Here is a 16,390-nt window from a genome sequence, read left to right as displayed (position 1 = left end):
GGGGGGGATCAAACCATACACTAAAATAGTGGTAAGCTCACCACGACTCAAATCAAGACAATACTCAAAGGACGTAGAAGTGCCGGGGACCCAAGGAAACATCCAAGGTGAGTAACTAGGAGCCTCACAGAGGTCGTTTGCAGTGTGGGAACATGACCGTGCTCTCCATAAATATCAACGTGCAAGTCGCGGTTGCAATTTTAAAGAAGAAGGACCCTTCCCAGTGGACCCTGAAGAAACCACGTGGAAGACAGAAGGTTGGAGAGCCACCCCACCTGTGGATACCTTAGGAACCAGGATACCTGCCCCAGTGGAGTAGGGTGCATAGGTGTGAAATGGCGTCATAAACTGCCATCAAACCCAATAGAGGACTTCAGGAAAGTGCCACTGCTGGAGAAGGTGAAAGTCTCCAGTGGAACCCAAAGCTGGATTCAAGTCAAGTAGTACCTGAAAGCAAAGGGGACAGAGTCTTTGCCACTTGGAATTGACCAGGAGGCACGGAAGACCAATGCTCACCGATGTTGGGTGCTGTAAAAGAGTTGACGGTGACCTTGGAACTGCAGCTGTGGGGACCAGGCGATGGTGTGGGAGACCAGGAGCTGTACACAAGCTGTGCCACGTTGGATATCAAGAGTTGAGGGGTCAGTGTCCGGTGGGAGCACCAACAAGCCTTTGCAATTGCAAACAACATGGAGGGAAAAGAAGGTGCAATGTCAGGACCAGCAAGGTCCAGGAGACTCACCACAAGCAGGGGAGTCAGGGAAGGCCCCAAGCAATCAGGGAAGCCCAAAAGAATTCAAAAGCGACCCTTAAGAGGACCGACAGGCAGGAGGCACTGGAGTCGCAGAGGACCTTGAGCAGCTCACCAAAGATGCATGACCACGGTTCATATGATGCAGTGAGGAAAAAAGATCTTAGTCAATGGAGATGCTTGAAGTTGGGGCTATTTGGAGCCTGGAGATCTTGGTGGAAGAAAGCCAAAAAGCCTTTGCAACTGCAAGTCAACACACTGCACAGGGGTTTAATTCCAATGGCTCTGACGAGGGAAACTGTCCTCAAACCTGGTGAAAGGGCAGGGCAGGACCCTTGGGATGTGAATAACCACCACCTGTGTTGCTGAGCCTTTCAGAGTCTGTAGGAGCCCAGGATCAGCAGACCAGTCAACTTAGTTGCTGTGCCTGCAGATCCAGGGAAGTGACTCCTTCACTTCAAGGGAGATTCCTTCAGGTGTCTTGGATGTCCACAGGCCGTGGGCATGTTCATGTATGGAGCACATTCACAGACGTTGCAGCATACAAGCAGGGCGAAAAGATCAGGTGCAGCAGGAGTCTTCCCAGTTGCAGTCTTGATGCCCAGAGCGAAGTCCCGCGAAGTCCGCAGTGCCCAGACGGTCAAAGTTGAAGTTTTGTCTGAATTGTATTGTGTCCCAGGACAAATCTATGGACCCGCCCACAGGTAAGCTCTTAAGTACCCTAAGGAAAGGGTTGGGAGGATACAGGGGCCCCTCCCTAAGGTGGGCTGGACAAGGGGGAGGATACTCCCCTGTCCTTTGTCCAGTTTCGAACCCGAGCAGGAGCCAACGGCTCCCTGAGCTGGTTTGAACTGGACTATGCATGGAGAGCACCAAATTTGCCCTGCACGCAGACTATGTGGCGCTGGCAAGCACTCCCACTCTGCCCCAATACACTAAACCTTGACTTAGGAGGTGGTCACACCTCCCTATGACAGGATGCCTATTGTTCTGCCATTGTCTGCACGAGCTTGACTCAGCTGCAGGAGGGCAGAATCATGCCTCTGGTCGGCAGCAGCCATAGTTTGCTGTCCGGGTCTAGAAGACTAGTACCGGGAGCACTGAGGGCATAACGGAAGACCTTTACAGTGCTGGGAATCATACCTCCCACACCATTTACAGTGTGGTCCAACATGTTTGATACCAAACATGGCAGGGTTTTTTACAACCAGTTTCGAGATGGTCATCACGTAATGATGTGGTACCCCTCTATATGTTATAGAGCTGTTTTACTTACAACCCAGGAGAATCAACTCCGAAGGCTGTAGGAGTGTCCTGCTCTTGTAGGGGCACCCTCACACTTAGAACCAAGCACCCTGCCTTCAGGATTGAAAAGGCCTGCTGTAGAGGTGACTTATAGGTTTTAAGTGCAGTGACCGTAGATATAGGGAAACCTATATCTTTCGTAAGTGGTGCCAGAACCCGCTTACACAGCCTGCAAGGGCAGGCCTGTAGTGATAGTTTGAATGGCCTCCCATAGGTGGCATAATACATGCTTAAGCCTATGGGTGACCTCTGGCGTACCTATGCCCTGGGTACCTTAATACCACATACTAGGGACCCAGCATCCAATCTGGGATGTACCTAAGTACTTCCCATAACAATTTAGGGGAGAAAGCAGAGAGACTGGGGTACTGAACAGCAGGTTCCCAGTCAGACTAGTCAGAAACAGCATTACATCAAGCAAAAAGTGGGGGTAACCATAAAAGCAGATCCTACTTTCCTACAATAGGCATGAGGATGCTATGTGGAGTTGGAGGATGATAGATGGGGGCCAGTTGAAGTCCATCAAACTGGTCTGACAGGGAAAAGGAAGGAGCATTGGGAAGGGAGCAGGAGTAGAGATTGGATGAGAAAAGATACTCAGAAAGGGAGGAAAGGCAAATGGGAGAACAGGTGTTTACAAAAAGGAGCGTGTGATGGGTGATTATATCAGAATAGCATCTGTCATCACACATGCCAAAACAACACATGGCTAACTATGCAGTCAATACAACAAATGTGTCATTAGCATGGGTTTCATTATAACGCAGGTCATTACAATGACTTACTTTAGGGAAGCGCTGGACTTTGGAATAGTTTCAATTACTATTCCAACTCCAGCTGGTGTATCAGTAGGTACGGTGTTGGACTTAAAATCCAACACCAGTCCAACACTGCATTCCCTAATGCAAGTCGTTGCAATGGCTTGCGTTGTTATGGAGCTTGTGGTAATGTCGCAGTCGTGGTGTAGACTGCATCATAAAGGCACGGCGTTGTTTTGCGTGCTTTGTAATAGATGTTTTCCCACCTGGAGATAAGCTGGTTGGCGGAGAGAAGGTGAAGACTGTAGCCAGGTCATTGGGGATATCAGCAGTGTGGGATTTCAATTGCTGCAAGCATCCAGATGGCAACCAACATGATTGAGTAGAGAAAGGGTGGAAAATATTGCAGCACACATTTCTAAGGAGCTCGGGAGACGGTGCTCAAATTATAATATTTTCTCATTTTTGAACTTGTACCATGGGAAGGGGTGGAGAAGATGGTGGATACAAATTGGATTTATTGGTTGATCAGAAAAAGAAGCAGCCCACCAAGCAGATGCATAGGACATTTGCCAACTGGAAATCAGGATGGGCCATTGTTATACACATATAGGTGAAGGATAAACTGTCTTTAGCATCAGGGCTATTAAAATATGGTAGGACATGTGCGAATCTGAGCAGTAATGTTTGGTTTTATTAAGAGGAACAGATCAGAAAGTAAAAGGAGAAGCACTCAGACTTTACTTGGGCAGGAAGACATGGAGATGGGTGCAAGCGAGAGGGGCATGAGGTCTTTTAATTAAGCTCACTGGGAAGGGGGAGTATCATACACACATGATGAAGAAGTTAGGAAGAAAGGGTATTACTGGCAATTGCTGTTACACAGTGATATCCTGCAGATTCTTGCACAAGTATTGTAGCTGTGGGGGTGCCTATCCAAGGACACAGATCAACAGGTTGCTTCTGGTTGATCAGAAGGCAGGGAAAGACAAGGGAGTACAGGAGAAATAAAGGAGAGGAGAAGAACAAGAAAAACATTATGGGCCATAGTATATCTAGAGCTTACCCATATTGGCGAGATTTGATGAGGTAAACAAAGCGTTGGCGGGGTATCACACAAAAGAGGAGGCAGAATTCTTAGATTAGGAATTTTGCCCAGTTTAAAGATTCCATTCTAAGGGCCGATGGAGAGTTTCTGGGCACCTAATGTAAAATTGTGGTTGAAATGCCTGTCATTTCATAGTAAAACATCGACAAGGAGTTAACCTTAGGCATGTAGATGGCCACTTTCAAGGCCCCCATGTCACAATATAAGATTGTCGCCTTTGAGATTGGTATCATAGAACAAACAAGGGGAGTTCATACTGATCCATCACCTCTAATACCCAGAAGGCAGTTCAGTAAACATCATTATTGACAATGAAGAATTCCTCGTGACTAACACATCTTTTGAGGCAATAGAAGGATTGGTCTGGAGTAAGGGAGTGGGAGCATTCCTGATACCGGTGGACATAAAGCAAGCCTACCATTTTCTGCCAGTTCATCCAAACAGCAACCTACAATTGAGTTTTGAAGTTTACAGGAAGTGCATGTCTCCCATTAGCCAAAGTATCAGTGCCACAACATGCTATTAAGCCTGTGGCAAAGTCATCTTTATATGTGGTAGCATAAATTAATCTAGGAGTGCATGTTAACTCAGTGGAGACCAGGGATTGACGTAGTGGTGTAAATTTAGGTGATGTGTAGATAACCAAGAGACATATCTGTTTTGGCTCTGGCCAAGGGATTATACCCTGCATTGCTGGTCCCCAGTTCAGAGAGGTTTATTCCTCACAAGCTAAAGTCCACCCAAGACATGGCTGAGTAATGGACAGTTGAAGGAACTGTAGATCATGTGATGTGGTGACCTCTCTACCAGTTCACACTTATACTCTTTAGGGGCTTTTTTGTGTTTGGTATGAAGAAAGTAATTCATAGGGATGGTGGACAACATTCACTCTACCATCTCAAGGGACCTTGGCCCTCCAAGTTTAGGGTTGCCCGCATGTCCCGTTGATGACTCTTAACATTGACAGGAGCCACTGCCACAGTGGAACCCGTCAATGTTGCAAAAGCGTGACGGACAGTTCCATCAAACACTAGAGCCCTTCATCAAACATTTTTCAGTTGTACAGTTTTCAAACATGTAATACTAATGATTCTTGAGAGTTCCCTCAGCTTTTCCCTGGTGGTGATGAATGGCAAATGAACACATAACGTCATACACTCTAATAGGGTGGACAGTGTTATGTATTAACCTAGAGTCGACTCCGTCATTTACATATTTAAGTTCTACTCACCACTAAATCAAGTGAGCGGACCTTGAGTTTGGTGGACATGGCATTCCTTCACCTTTGCAGTGAAGTAACTTCTCCCCAAACTCTAAATCTGCCTCTTAGTCTGTCAATGATAGAGGTAATGCATATCCGGCTGCAGCCAGTTTAAACCCTCTAGTTGTCTGTCTTTCCTGATTTGGAGCCTCCTTCCTCAATAAGAGAGGTTGGAGTAAATGGGTGTATGATTGATGGAGACTGGTAATGGGGGAAAATGAGAGAGTAGCCTGTGGCCCATCATACACAATAGAAAAAAACAAAAGTGCCTAATTCAGAATAGGCAGATTTCTAAGACTAAAGCCATGACTACAAGTTAGGGAGAGTGGAATTACCATATACGATTTCCTGCCCCCTGATCACGACTACCCCAGAGTTCCCACACAGGATTCTCTCAGGTGAAGGAAAAACGGCCAATTTCACTAACGAGAAATTCCGGGCAGTAAAATAGGTTGAAGTGTTTGCTACAACTGCTATCAGTTCTGGGCAACCAGATGGCACATCCTTTTTCTCTGCCAAGGAAGGAGCATGAAGTGTTTTATTTTGCCAGAAATAATCTTCTCCTTCCTTCCCCAACCCTCTCGAGACTTTTCCGGACACCCCATCCTACACATAAGCTCCTGTATGCTGTTCAGAGCAGGTAATAAATATATGAGTTTAAAATTTTGAATATGGAATTCCATGTGGAATTGCAAAGTGTTTACCTCATAATGCCAAAGTTCTACAGGCTGTTACCTCACTTTAACAATAATTATGTGTGTTGAGTGCTTACCCCATCAAAATCATGCAGATTGTAATCAGGGCCTATGTGAGATACCTGACTACACGCTCAGGCTCATTTTAATCTTCTGCCACGCTAATATTTTTTTAATAAAAGTATTAGTGCATTTATTTATGTTAGTTCTCTGTCTCGTATTTGCTTGATAGATTGGTAATATTTTTGTATTTTGTTTTCTAATTTAAAATCATAGTTTGTTTTTTGTTTAAAGTATTTGGTTTAAAACTATATATAAATATTATCTTGATGCCACATCATTCAAAATATTATAATCCAATAGTCAGATATCTTTTACAGTTACATGATTTAAAAAACCGACAGCATTTCATTTATATCTCATAACATAGTTAATTCTGCATGTTAGATCACCCGCGGGTTCGTTAGTAACATGCCCTGATCAATAAATATTTAAATTCAATGTCAAAAATATGTGCAGTGTAATATAGCATGGCAGTAGGATTCTACTTAGAAACAGAGGGCCTCATTTACATTATTTTGCCACAGGGCAGCACCACAAGCCTTCCGGATGTGCTGCCCTATGGCAAAAGAAAAGGACAGAAATGTCCCTTATCTATCAGATATGGTGCATTCCTGTCTTCTTTCCCTGCGCTGGAGCTGAATTGGCTTCCATGTGTCAACGCAGGCACCCTTGCACCATGTCTACGTTGAAGGGTGATTGTTTTTATCTAGAAAGGGACACCTTCCTGCACAAAAAAATAAATGGAGACGATTTCCTATTTCTATGTGTGCTGCAAAATGCAGCACACATAGGAAGAGGGAAAAATTGGAAGAAATATTGTTATTTCTCCTCGCTGTGGCTCCCCTACGCCCGCCCTGGGGAGGCATAGGCTTTTGACGCATTCCCAGATTTACGACTTGTTTCTAACTCTGGAAACGTGTCAAATACCGTGGGTGTTATGTGGGAGCACCCACCGTAATGCTCATGGCGCGCCTCTCCGTCATAGCATGAAGCAACGCAGTCTGGCTTTATGTCGTCTTGTAGATATGGCTAAAGCCCTGTGCACCACCGGAACATCACAAAAAGTGGAGTTCTGGCTGCACACAGGGCTTGTAAATTAGCCCCAGAAACTGCAGCATCTCTTGTTCACTATTTTAAAATCTTTATTTGTGATTAACAAAATATTGTAAATCAATCACAGTAAAACAAAGAGAGAGTTAAAAAGAAGTAGCTGATCTTCAGACTCTGATTGATATTACAGAATCTAAAATATTGTTAGATGCCCCTAGGTTCGATACAATATTAATAAATACAAATCGCATTGAAAAGTGGGACAGCTATCTCCATGAAAGTCTCAGTGGAAGCAGTCAGATTTGTATCTTCCTTGCATGAAGCATATTTCAAAGCTCAAGGCTCCCTCTAATGACATCAAAGAAGGTCTGAATTTTAATAATGAAGATGTAGAGACATGATAAGAGATGACCCGTCAAGGCACTGCACAATGCCTAGTAGGCTTATGCAATTTTCAAGCTTTTCCTCAGTAAATCTGATGAAATGTCTCTCTATATCTTAAGCTGTCTCAAAGATAAATCCAAGAAACTAAATTGTAGCACAAGCCATAGATTAATCGTTAGGTAAAAAGATAACTAACTCATTCAACACTAATTCTGCAGCCACTCTTGACGCTTTGCTGTCTTATACTACTTTTGACTGGGAGAGATGTAATTCCACTGCTAACATAAAGGGACTCACTTTTAATGTTTTTGTACCGCACTCCATGGGAGCACATAACTTCTCTCGCTGTCCCTCCATGTCTAATTGTTTCCCTAATATTTCTGCCCTGCCACTCTTTCTGCTTCTGTTTTCACCCCCTCCTTTTAATGTTCCTCTATTTCTCTCCACATTGTTTAGAATGTTTACCATGACATATTTCTCAAGACCTGCTGCATGACATCCGTCGCATGACATGTCTCCAGCGCCGCCGCATTCTCCATGTCCAATTCTCTCTTCTCATTCTTGCTCCCTGGGGATCTCGCGCCCGCTCTCCGCCCAGCTCCCCTTTCCTGCCCCATCCATTTTACCATTATTCATTTTTGAATTATTATTCTAAAATTGCTGTTGGCCAGGACGGAATGTTTGACTGAAAATGCTGAAACGGCCTCCAGTGCTTCATAACGTGCACATACATGCATCACGAGGTGCGCACCGCGCACCCACATCGGCATGCATCTTCCATAACATTTTTATGATATGGCACCCATTCCCAGATGGCTGCCGTCGTGTCCACGCACACCATGTGCTGACGCTCACGCGGGAATAAGCTAATGCCAAAATTGCTACTCCTTGTTTCCTAAATTATCAAAATCGGTTTTAATTCAGCAATAACTGTCCTACTAGAGCAACACATATCTCAGGCACCCCATAGAGATACGGGCAAGTTCCTATTAGTTTAATTAAATTAGAGTTTCTAATTAGAAAGCATTTTTGTTTCAACAATCACTTTGAAACCTAAACTTTAAAAATCAAAGAGTTCATTCATCTCGCCTCCTTCATGGAAAGTTTAGCGTTGATCCTTCAGGCAGCAGTCAAGAAAAAGGGAGGGCACAAAAATGTAACTTCCAACAATTATTCCCTTAGGACAATTTGCTCTTCAATACTGAACAAATGGCTGAATTGATTGACACTAAATTTGGTAAAAAGTTCGAACTTTATTCAGAAAAGTGGTCTTTCTGCCCTCATCGATGAATATGTAAGAGTGGCCGAATTAAACGATTGCGGAGATGCATAGGTACTTTTTCTGCCATGAACCTGGAGTCCAGACTCAGGGAGTACACGCTTACCAATTAAGAGAATTTGTTCATCTACTGAGTGGATCATATGTTAGTGATGTGAACATTGCAAAATATCACCCCCTTTCCTCTACTATCCAAATGTATAGCATGTTAAATCAACCTTTTAAACTTAGATCACAATATGATCTAATAATTTAAAGTCATTAACCCTACACCTGGTGACCTCATTCTGTGTCATAGTTGTCATCTGTGATACCCTTTAGGGTGTCAATGCGATGGCATTAGCTGAAGTATTTAGCAGTGTTTTATCAGATTTTTAGTTTACTCTCAAATCTAGACTAAAGGATTACGAATGCCCAGCAGGTCTGTTTTTCTTTCTACAGCTTTTGTAGCTTATGGATGCATAATTTTTGTCGTCCATCGCAAATTCCTTTTCATTGTAGCGTTTGGATGCATATAATTTTTCTTTAACAATTAGTTGATTTAAGAGGTGTCTCTTGACAGCTTTCTGTGGCTTGCCTGCTACTTTGTAAATGTCTGAAGTCCCTTAACCTTATACCTTGCTGATGGATTCTGAAGATTATTTCTCAAAATGGCTGCTCGATAGTATGTTCTTGACATAACTTCACAACCTTTTTCCATTTGGTTATCTTAAAGACATCCTCCCTTTCTGTGCTGCTGCATATATTGCTGTGTACAGAAAGCCCAACTTTGGGTTTGGTCAAGTTGAACCCAAGTGGAAACTTCTCTTATTTTTTTAATGTTTTTCTTTACCCAGCCGAGTGATCAGTTTCCTTTGACATCATTTTGTATCATCCATCTTTCCTCCCACCTCCTATAATGTTGCTTCAAAGTACACAGAAGTGCACTAGAATGTGAACTAGTCTTGTGGTATACCCCTTATCGTCCCCTATGTCACACTAGTGCATTTATGAAAAAATACAAGTGCACATATTGGGAGGTACAGCCGAAAATAACATTTATTTGACTGCATTCATATAAGAACTGTCCGTTAAGGCTAACTGATAAAATCTGACAGTAGTATGGATGTATATGTGAACATTTCATCCTGACTATCAGGAGTTATAAGTGCAAGCATCTGGATAATGAACGTGATAGCAAAAAAGTTGAAGCAAATTGACCTGTGCATTACATAAGTGCCCTTCCTAGCAAAGCATTTCAACTCCCCTAGAGAATGCTAGTGTTGATGTTCAATTCCAGCCTCAAGTTGAAAAGGGGGTGTGCAAGAGAAAACTTGCCTGAGGAATGAGGCAGCACAATTCACCACTGTCTGCTGCCAGGAGAGAAATGCTGAAGGTAAACAAAGCTGAACCACTTATGGATAGATGGCAGAGGATGGGATCCTTGGGTATCAAATCATACTGATTATTTTCCATATGTGTATCATGTTAAAATATTTATGTATGTATACCTTTTATATGGGGTTATGTATTTACATATTTATATAGTTTCTTCTCACTGCAGAGAAGAAAAATAATTAACCTCCCCAACCTTACAAAACCACCAGTCTATGACTCATCCCATTCGTCTTCCAAAATAGCCTCTACCTCCACTCTCTGACTCATCCCAAACCTCGTTTTAATACTATGAACTCCCAAATAAACCTTCCCAAGCTATTCCTTCTTCCATCCATCCTTTATCCTATTCATCCAACTAACATGATATCTGACTCCTCACAAATAACTTTTACTACTATGAACTCCCAAATAATCCTTTCTGAACTCTTCTCTTCTCTAGCTATCCTTTATCCTATTCATTCAACTAACAGACTCACATTTCTACCACTCCCAATAACATTTTATTTTTCCCTCTACCAATTCACCACTAACCCACTTTTGGTTTCTGGAGTAGCATACTTCAAAACCTCGTTAGGGGTAGCAAGCGCCAAATAAATACAATTGCAACTACAATTACAATGCAAGTTTTTTTTGTTATTTTCAGGTTTCAACAAATTAGCATTTAAACGGGTTTGGGTTGGCCGTGAAGAGGTTCAAAATTAAGGCAGATTGTTGTGGCCTGATTTACAAAGGTTAAGTTACGAGTTTGTGCAAATTTACACTTTTTCAGTATTCACAAAATTGCGTGTTAGTTGTAAGTTTACTGGTGAGGAGACTCCGCAGTTGAAGGAGAACTCCACAATTAAAAAGAATGGACAGACCTATCCTTTTATGTGCAGAGTTCTTCACCCTGACTGTGGAGTCTCCTCACTCGTAAACTTATTGTTAAAATGCAGTTTGGGGAACACTGAAAAAGCATAAATTTACACAAATGTGTAAGTTTAAATGTGTGAATCAGACCATTGAGGACAAAATATGCTTTGATTTGCCAATATAAAGGGGAACACTGTATATTAAATGCACAATGGGTTGGGAGCAGGGCCTAGCTGGATGCCAGGTTCTAATGCCATGTGCATTGGTGGTTGACTGACCATGGAGGATTGGGCACAGGGCCAGGTCAGATGTTAGCTATAAAAAGATATAAGGTTAAAAAAAATCAATGTATAATATGATCAACAAACATAGAAATTCACTAAAAACATTTGGTAAAAAGACGTTATAGCTAGTTTTGGTAATAGGACATGAACATATTTTTAAAAAACACAGAAATTCACTGAAAAAACGAAGGTAAAATGGTAACCAAACAAAACCTAAAAAAAACGGAACTTTGCCAGTTATGCTTCAGTGAACTCACAATAACTTGTGCCTCCGTCATGCACTACTTAGAACTCACATATTATATCACTCATGGCATGTTTAATAACATCATTGATGACATCACTCATTACATCTTAACCCCTTCCCCGCTCATGACGGAGCCGCTCCGTCATGAGCCACGGTTGCCGTGTGCTCATGACGGAACGGTTCCGTCATGTCACGGCCGTTGGCGGCCGCTCCGTCTACGCGGCGCTGTTTCCCCGCCTGTGCGGGGGGACAACGCAAATGGGCGGAGTCATGACGGAACCGTTCCGTCATGAGCACAGCTCAACCGTGGCTCATGACGGAGCGGCTCCGTCATGAGCACAGCGCCACCGCGCTGCCCCCCCGCACCCCCCAGCGCTGCGGCGGAATTCCCGCCGCAGCGAAAGGGTTAAATGACATATTTGATGTTTGATGACATCATTGATGACATCATCTATGATAATTGTTTTGACACTTCATAACCCTTAAATCATTTTGATAAAAAATGGTAGTTAAGGGCCTTCAGTCATATACAGTATAAAATTAATATGTTATATACATGTTGTTGAATAGAATGCACATAGGGTGTCCCCTGATATCAAGCGTACCTGTTTATTATGGTGGGTATATAGTGCATAGTCTACCTATCAATGTTCATGTGCAAGCTCTATGGTTCATTAAACAAGACAAAATCTAAATGCACCCTGGCCCAGAATTATCAAGATGTCATGCAAGGCTGGGCAGCAAATAACGTTTATACACTACTCGTTGTTGCATGAAAGGGAAAGAGCAGAACTGGGCAATTTCTACTGGGATGCAATGCTGTTCTGCTCTCTTTCTTGGGGATTGTACTTCTTCCAGGCATGTGCTAATGCATCCTTGTTCTATAGTCAAAGAGTGTCTGAGCTGCTTGAAGTACAGGTTTTCTACAGGAAGGGATACCTTCCAGTAAAAACCCTATGCTTTAAGGCTATTCCCACTTTGTATGTGTGCTGTACAATGCAGCACACATGCAAAGTGAGAATAATGAGGACGAATGAAAACTTTTCTCTTCATTGAGCCTGCCTCAAGGAGGCATAGGATTTTGGTGCAAATTCCTGTCTACATTACTTTGTATTTAAGGATTTGCATCACAACCCATTAGTGGTTGCATAGGAAAGCCCATTCACCCCTTTGCAAAGCCCCCTTGATACAAAGTAAGGCAATGCAATAAATTGCACAACTTTGCAATAGTTTGGGGTACTCTGGAAAACAAATTACAATTTGTATTGTATAGTAAATCTCACCTTAACACTTTACGTCGAGTTTGTGTTAGAAAAGCAATGCAAACTTGCTGCACATCATTTGTATGTGAAAAAAACAATATTTCTATTCATAGGAGACTATGCCCAGGTTAAATGGTTGTTGTACATTGCTATAGATCCATTAGATGCAAATATGAGATTTAACCAAACTATGAAGGGTTCTCCATATAGCCTATCTGAAGATGTCATATCAGTAGCCAGTACATCATATCTGTTAAGTTCTTGACTCGAAATTGTGGGTCTTGCATAGGTGCTAAGTGGCTAAATTAGCACCAGCATAGGGGGAAAGGCGGGGCTGAACTGTATCCTTGTAAATATGGTGCAGCCCTGCGTTTCAGAAAAGGCGAGGTGCGGCGTAAAGCAAAGCAGGCTAATGCCAAACACCGCCACTTCCTCATAAATATGCCCCTAAACTTTTTCTCTTGTTTTTAGATAAGAACTCTCCTGCAGTGCAGATTAAGGGGTCCTTTATAATGTCAGGTGGATCCACCTGACAATCGGACTCAGCAGTCTGACCCCCACATCGCGATGCGGTAGGTCAGACGCTGCAGTCTGGGGTAAAGACTGATGCTTCCAACAAGATTGGAGATCCCGTGAGGGCATCGGTCAGACAGATAAACCCAAATGGCAGCAGTGCCTGCTCAGGCACCGCTGTTGGGACTATGATGTCTGTTTCCGACAGCCTTTCCATGTTGGCCTTTCTGAGATGGAAAGGCTGTCATAAAGTGACTTTGTGGGCCCCTAGCATGGCTCAATTCCCCCACGGCCTCCGCTAGAAGGCCTGGAGGGCACTTGTGGTGCCCCCCCAAACATCCATGCATTGTGTGGCAGGCACCACATGGTGTATGGATATTTTAAAAGTGTATTTTTCTTCTATTGCGGATTGTGCTGCAGCCCGCAGCTCACGTTGAAATTGAAAATTTGCACTTACGATCACCATGAAGGCGGTCGCATCATAATAATGGAAGTGACACCACCGACTGTCACTGACTGCACCCGCCTGCAAAGGGATCTCTAATCCCCTTTAAAAGTGCAGGCGAGTTGCTGCTTCCACTGTGAAACACGAAGCAGCTGCTTTAAAGCCACTGCGTATTTCACTTAAATGCACTGCACTCGGGACAGCACGAGTTCGCAACTGCCCTGGGGGCAGCGTATTCTATGTAATAGGTCGCTCTTCCCCTGTTTGCGCCTGGTTTTAAGGTGCACAAACAGGGAAAGTGCACCCTTTGTATAATAGGGACCCAGGAGATCAAGTAATCCAATACATAAGTTGAAATTGTCACAAGATGTAGATGAATGATAGGGAATAAAATCTTTTGTGGGATAATTGGAACAATAACCATGCAGAGATTTAGGAACAAGGCAATGGGTTTCGGACTATGGTCTTCATAGAAGTAGACAGAAAAAGAATTTAATGCTGGAGTTACATAGTTTTGCTGTTTTTAGCTAAAGAGTGAGGTGCCGATTACGATCCTGGAAAAACCGGGTTCGAACCGTCGGTCGGAGCGTTTTCTCCGTCTGACTCGCACCCGGTTGTAAAACTGTACAAACATGGAAGTACGATTCGCACGGAAAAACCATTTCCGTACGAATCGCAAAAAACACCGTCCGACGAAAATATACATACAAATGTGATCCGGGAATGCCCCGACGTGACGTCGGGACGCTGTCAGGCAGCGTTTCACGACCCAGGAAGTACGATTCGAACCGACAGCAGTCCGGACTGCAATATTTTTACGGCACCCAAAAAGTGCCGGAAAAGCGAAGTACGCCGCAAAACGACCAGAATTGGGGGCCCGGTACCGTACCCCCCCCCAGCCCCCGTGAGTATGCGCCGTACCCTCCCCAGCCCCCCGTGAGTACGCGCCGAACCCCCCGTGTATGTACACCCCTGTACGTGTCGAACCCCCGTGTATGTACACCCCTGTATGTTCGAGTCGTACCCCCGTGTATGTACACCCCTGTACGTGTCGAACCCCCCGTGTATGTACACCCCTGTACGTTCGAGTCATACCCCCCGTGTATGTACACCCCTGTACGTGTCGAACCCCCCGTGTATGTACACCCCTGTACGTTCGAGTCATACCCCCGTGTATGTACACCCCTGTACGCGTCGAACCTCCCCGTGTATGTACACCCCTGTACGTTCGAGTCGTACCCCCACCCGTGTATGTGCGTACCCCCAGTGCGTAGCACTGGGGGTACGCACCGTACATACACGGGGTGTACATACACGGGGGGTTCGACACGTACAGGGGTGTACATACACGGGGGGTTCGACACATACAGGGGTGTACATACACGGGGGTTCGACACGTACAGGGGTGTACATACACGGGGGGGTTCGACACGTACAGGGGTGTACATACACGGGGGGTACGACTCGAACGTACAGGGGTGTACATACACGGGGGGTTCGGTGCGTACTCACGGGGGCTGGGGGGGGTTCGGCGCGTACTCACGGGGGCTGGGGGGGGTACGGCGCGTACTCACAGGTGCTGGGGGGATGGGTCGGCACGTATGTGGGCACATGTCTCCATGGTTGCAATGGGAGTTCGGTGCGGACGGTGTTTTTACCATACGGTTGTGACATCGGACGCACGGGATGGATCGTACTTGCGCGGTCGGACTTCACTTTTCACGTTTGTACGGTAAATCATCCGGGGAGGTGTCGGACACATTTTCCGACCCGAGGACGTGTGGGGAATTATTCCCAATGCGACTCGTATGGAGTTTTTCCCATGCGAATCGTATTTGGCAGTTCGTACGATAAAAAGACTGGATACGAGTCGTACGGGGAATTTTTTTACAGGATCGTAATCGGCACCTAGGTAGCCAGGATGTTTCTGAATCCTTTCTTTTTTAAAAGTTCATTTTTGTGGAGAGATGTGTAGATGTCCTTTGAGTAGCTCAACTGTGATACAATCACTGAAAGGGCTATTGTGATTTGTGTGCAAGAGAGCGGGAAACACAGGATTCTTCTGAGTAATTTAGATGATTGAAAGTTGATTTAACAACAATTATTTGAAGTGGAAATGAGTGCTTACTGTCAGAAAACACTTACCCAATATACCATGGCATAACCTGAGTTAAACCTATATGCATATGACACAAAGTCTGCAGCTGCAACCTGCTGGAAAGTTTGCAGAGAAAATTCTCCTTTTCTGCATAAACAGACCAGATTTTTCATCTTTTTTTGGACCTTACTTTTAGGTGGCTTTACTACTTAGTGCAAGCACTGCACACTGTAGCCCTGTTTGGCACATTTAACTTTCCGTTTTCCATTGTAATGTACCTAAAATGTACCTATGGCATCGAAGGTTAAATGCCATATGTGAGCTGCATCATGCATTTACACCACCAACATATGTGACACAATGTACGTCTGCCAAGAGCTCCTCTGTGCTCTTGCTGGGGTGCAGCTTAAATGCACTTACACATGGAAGGAAAAGGGCCTTGGGCATGAAGTAAAACCCTATTTTTATACCACTACATTGTGCCTTGAAAGCACACATCAGTATAAAAGGGGGTGGTGATGGACGGAGCATCAGAACCAATCAAACACTCACACCCAGTCAACAGATCTGGGTTTGATCCTTCACCGTTCTTTAGCCCACTCTGTCACCCCAGTTCAGACATGGCCATATATAAATCAGTCTGACCCTGTGCCTCATG

This window comes from Triturus cristatus, chromosome 6 (genome assembly GCF_964204655.1).
Source record: "Triturus cristatus chromosome 6, aTriCri1.1, whole genome shotgun sequence".
Classification (NCBI taxonomy): Eukaryota; Metazoa; Chordata; class Amphibia; order Caudata; family Salamandridae; genus Triturus; species Triturus cristatus.
Note: the sequence above shows the minus strand (reverse complement) of the source record.